The following is a 5,762-nucleotide window of genomic DNA, read 5'->3' on the forward strand; positions in this document are numbered from 1 at the left end:
CTGTACAGTGTATGGCGGGTCAGGGCTGTTTTGGCAGCAAAAGGGGGACCAACACCAATATAAGGCGACTGGTCATAATGTTATGCCTGGTCGGTGTATATCTAAAGGTCTCTAACGGACAGACTGAAGCATCCGCTGAGTGTGTTGTCACACGGTCTCATGTCCAGTGTGATACGGGCCCAGCCTTGTTCTTGTTCTTGTATTGTTGTATGCTTTGGGAAAGAATTTGCCCTGTGTTTAAAATGTATTAAAGTATTAATTCACTTGGTGGAAGAAAAAAAGGTTTCAATCTCTGTCACGTGACAACTGGTAACCTGTCCTGATAACACCTGCTGTTTCTGGTTGTTACAAGTACCATAAATAATATTATAATATTAATTGACAAATAATAAATCAGAAATAAATTCTTAAGGCATTATGCCATGCAAAAAGATTCTCTGAAATAAAAAAAAAGATCTAGGTTTCAAGCCTGATTGTGTAAATGACCTGAATTATACTTTATGTGCAAGGCTTACTTTCAGATTTCCTTAAAAGACAGTAAATTCAGCCATAACAAAATGGACATTAATTTTGTTTTTCTACATCTGTTTGATGATTGAGTTCACTTATACAAACCATTGTGCATGTTTTGATGGTTGTCAAAGGAAGTAGTGGTTTGAATTGAGAGACGACGCAGAGCTATTTTGCCGTTGTGGGTAGAATGGGGTGGGGAAAGTTCTTGAAAGTACACGTCTTTCTGTCCATATGTCTATTTTACCCATTCAACAACTACATTTATGCAAATTAAAATATTAAAGATGGATTGAAAATGAGAAAACTTAATAAAGTGTGTAAACTGTATATTTTCCCTCCTGGAAACCTTGAACATGATGAGACTGGATTAGTGGGCGGGGTTTCAGTGGCCCTCATTTTATGCTAAAAACAGACGTGGGCACTTCTGAAACACTGTCTACTTTCTGAAACACTGTCTACTTTATCTCCCACAAAGAGAACTGGCTTATTTGATTTCAGTGCAAATATGATTGTATTAATTTTTTCGCTTTTGGCGGGTAAGTACAATTTCTGCCATCTTATGAATTTTTTATTAACAACCTAGATTTATTATTAACAACTAGATGCATGGGCTATAGATTAATTAGCTTACCCTTAAAGGTGTTGATCACTCAGGGCCTGTTTAAAATATCTGTAGTTTGATTATTATTTTTTTGTGAACTTATTTAGCGTAGAGATAAGCTTCAGATTCATACAGTTACGTTTCAGTTTACCATCCAATATTGCACCAAAAATTATTTACGTAAATTGTTATGGTAAATTCAAACACACCAGCAAAACCTTCTTCAACTGTATGGAATTTTTTAACCTACCCTAGGCTGCAAGTTGCGATTTGAGAAAGAAGAACTTGAAACTACTAACTATGTTGTTTACACTGCTGTTTTTGAGATGATGATGATGATGATGATGATAGAAATGGATTTTTTTCCCCACACAGTGATTCAGCTGACTTCATCTATAACTGTTGACATCCCTCAATCAGTGTATGAATTAGTCCGTGGTGACACCGCTGTTCTACCATGCACCTTCAAACCACAGAAACCAGACAATTCGATAATCACAATCACATGGAATGCACATCCAGACAGTCCTGATGACCCTGATGTAATGATCTCACTTCAGAACATTTGCTTCTTGTGCCGCTTCAGAATCTTCCTTCTGATCTTTCCTTGTATTTCTTTGTCATTTTTCCCCCTGACTATATCCTTTCTGAATGTCTTAAATAATTACAAATCTAAAGATATGTTTGCTTTTGCATGTCATCATTAGATTTTCACATTTTATGGTTTTATGTTTGTGTTAAATTCTTTGCTTTCATAGATTGAAATCCTCTCCTATTACTACTCTGCAAATTCACTTCCTACACTGGACATCATGGATGACTATCAACCGAGCTTCATTGAATGTGGACGTTCCTAAAGGATCTTGTCACTCAAGTCTCTAACTTCGAAGGACAGTAGAGTGTTTCAGTGCACGGTTAAAATGCCTGGTGACAATAAAGGAAAAATATCAGATATCACTATGGTTGTGGTTCTGGGTAAGTACGAGGGCTGGTGATTAGTTCATATCATTCAAACAGTGGATTATCTTTCTTATTTCCCTAAGAAATATTCATACATGACTGTTTTCCTTGCTGGGGCTGAGCTCTTCAGAAGCTCTTGGAGCAGCTTAGATTGCAACTCAACATTGTTGCATGATTTGAAGTTGGACTTTTCAAAGCCAGAATTCTTTGTGTAATCTCCTCATGAAAGTGCCCAGACAGCTTATTTTTCAGAGTCAGGATAGTTGTACAGTTACTGTGGTAGGGTAAAAAAAGAAGAAGCAAAAAACCACATAACTAAATGTGATCCTTTGTAGCTGTGTCACCATTTTGCAGTGCAATAATTCTCACAGATCTTCTCCTGTTACACAGTGGCTCCTTCCAAACCCATCTGCAATGTTCAGGGCAAAGCGGAGTATTACCAGAACATCAACCTGACCTGCCGTTCAGAGGAGGGTACACCAGGACCGACGTACAAATGGGAAAGCTATGATGTCACTAATAAACCCCGGCCGAATCCACCAAAATCCACTGATGGTGAGTGTATGGTCTTGGACCTGTATTATTTTAATTATAATGAACTCCAGTGTCCAGTTATATATCTGGAGATTTTGCCCTCTGCCCTTTATTTCTTTACAGTAACTATTTTGTATGTATCTTTTCAGTGAACGGAGTTTTGTCACTTTACAATATTTCCGCTGACACCAGCGGCTATTACATCTGCACATCTGCCAATAAAATTCACAGTGATTCCTGTAATCTGACTTTGTCCGTCATGCCATGCAAGTATTTTAAACTTTCTGGGTTTATCGGGTTAAAATTGTTGATCCTTTCTCGTACACTATATTGGCAAAAGTTTTGGGACGACTGCCTTTACATGTACATGAATGTAATATGGAGTCGGCCCGCTTTCCACAAGGTTTAGGAGTGTGTTTATGGGAATTTTTGACCATTCCTCTAGAAGCGCATTTGTGAGGTCAGGCACTGATGTTGGATGAGAAGGTCTGTCTCACAGTCTCCGCTCTAATTCATCCCAAAGGTGTTCTATCAGGTTGAGGTCAGGACTCTGTGAAGTTCCTCCACAGCAAACTCACTCATTCATGTCTTCATGGACCTTGCTTTGTGCACTGGTGTGCAGTCATGTTGGAACAAGAAGGGGTCATCCCCAAACTGTTGCATGAACAACAAGCATGAAATTGTCCAAAATATCTTGGTAGGCTGAAGCATTAAGAGGGGTCATGTCCAACACCTGAAAAACAACACCTGAATTCAATGATTTGAAGGGGTGTCCCAAAACTTTTGCCAATACAGTGTATTTGTCCGTTTTTGGTTTCCCCCGTTATTTTGTTATATTGTTTTGTACTGTTCTGTCTCTGACACCATGAACACCGGCTCAATGGCAGGAATAATAGGAGGCTGTGTGGTTGGTCTCCTCCTCCTGATCATCGTTATCTGCTGCTGCCGCCGATGCCAGGAAGAGTAGGATCATGGTGTAGTCTGAGGAGTACGCCATGGGGTCTTAACACCTAAGCAAGACCTGTTGTAATTGCTGAAGCTTAATATGCAAAGATTTGTGCATATTAAATCATTTTGTATTCATGGATCATTTTTAGTCTGCTTCTTTTTCGTCTTGCTCTGACTGCTGGAGTAATGTACACTGTCTTTGTTGTGCTGATGGTCAAGATGCTCAGCAGGCAGAAATAAACATTGTTCAGTTTTTTACAGATATCCAGAGCAGGGTAAGTGCACAGCCACTGCTTTTTCCTTTCATTTCTATACCCATCTGTATCTCTACATGTGGATATTCCCTTTTCATTTCATGGGTATCTGCTATAGCACACTCCACACGTAATGTTGTTTCTCTCATTGCTCCTTTCATGTCACACTAATGCATAAGCATTGTGCTTTCGACCACAAGTGTCCAATCCTGTTCAGAGATTTGATTTTTTCTGTAAATATAGATGCAGGTGTCATATTAGTCACTGTTCCTTCTGTAACACAGTCAGCTGAGCATTTTTTATTTTTATTTTTTGCAATCCATCCTCCATGTGCACCACAATAAATAACCCTCTTTCAGAGTCCATGCTGTCTTTGATTCTTCTGTGCCAGTGAAATATATAATAGTTTTGGGGGATTAAATGTTACTCTGAAATGTTTTATACTGTACATACTGGCCTAGGTATACAGCTCTACTGTGTACTAACTAGATAATCCTGTACACACACACACACACACACACACACACACTCATTACTACCTTTTTCATGTTGAGTGATTGATTTCAAACCATTCACAGAATTTACAGAAGAATTTGACCATGAGCAATTCAGCCCATGTATTACTGCATTCTGCTTCCCCATGGTACTTGAAATATCTGACGTAAATGTAGACACTTACCTGCCAGAGAATTAAAAGGTGGTTGCTATGGATAAAAATGGGTCTCTGAAAGGACGGCATGTCTGTCCTTTGGCTCACAACACCCCCATGTATGCGCATATAACTTTAATGGAGGTCTCTGTAAGAATTTTTCAGAGAGAAAGATGGTGTGTGTGTGTGTGTGTGTGTGTGTGTGTACAAAAGTGGTTCTCTACATGGAGCAAACAAAATGCCATTACACAATGCATTTTTTTCTCTATATAGACACTTCAGTACTTTAAAGACAGTAATGCCTACAGTACAGATACTCTCTCTCTCTCTCTCTCTGTCACACACACACACACACACACACACACATGGGGGGGGAGTGAAAGAGAAAGAGAGAGAGAGAGGGAGGGAGAGATAGGCAGAGGGAGAGATAGACAGAGAGATAGAGAGAAAGAGAAGAGAGAGAGAGAGAGAGATAGAGAGAAAGAGAAGAGAGAGAGAGAGAGAGAGAGAGAGAGAGAGAGAGAGAGAGAGAGAGAGAGAGAGAGAGAGAGAGAGATAGACAGAGAGAGATAGAGAGAAAGAGAAGAGAGAGAGAGAGAGAGAGACAGAGAGAGATAGAGAGGGAGAGAGAGAGAGATAGACAGACAGAGAGAGAGAGAGAGAGAGAGAGAGAGATTTATAGAGTACATACACAGGATGAGATATTGTAAGAGATATGTCTTACCTGTAATTGAAAATCAGCAGTGTGAGTCAAACAGATGCAGCATGTGGTCACTTGGTTCTCTCTGCACACACACACTTCATCATTTCTGCTTCACACACTGCATTGTTTAGTGTGCTTTAAAGGTGATGCCGTTAATTGCATGTAGCACAGTTAATACAAATTTTCTCTTCAGCTAAGATATAATGGGCAATGGTGACTCACCCTTATTGCTTTCTCCTTCAGTGTGGCACTTGACATATCTGATGGAAACGTGAAGCCATGTAGTTGCCTCCAGATGGAGATTGTGGTTGCTATGGTAAAAAAGGGTCTCCAGAAGGACTGCATACCTGTTCTTCAGCTCATAACACTGCCTGATGTACACACACATGCATGCACAAATGTGTCTATATTTTTCATTAATAGTATTTTAATAAAGGTTTATGGTTGAAATTTGTTTTTAAGATATTTATGCAATGAAGGACAGGAACAATTCAAAACATCATTCACTATTGACAGTTTAAACAAAGCCATTGTGAAGTTTTTACTATAATTTAATGCTGTCATAACACTGATGTTAATTTGCTTATAATTTAAGTTCAC

The 5,762-nt window shown here is 39.1% G+C and overlaps 1 pseudogene; it reads left to right on the forward strand.

Annotated features, from left to right (window-relative positions):
- Window positions 1–735: 735 nt before the first annotated feature.
- On the forward strand, window positions 736–4,085 carry LOC131347018 (cell surface A33 antigen-like; annotated as a pseudogene).
- Window positions 4,086–5,762: the final 1,677 nt, after the last annotated feature.

This window comes from Hemibagrus wyckioides, linkage group LG26 (assembly GCF_019097595.1).
Source record: "Hemibagrus wyckioides isolate EC202008001 linkage group LG26, SWU_Hwy_1.0, whole genome shotgun sequence".
NCBI classification, from domain to species: Eukaryota; Metazoa; Chordata; class Actinopteri; order Siluriformes; family Bagridae; genus Hemibagrus; species Hemibagrus wyckioides.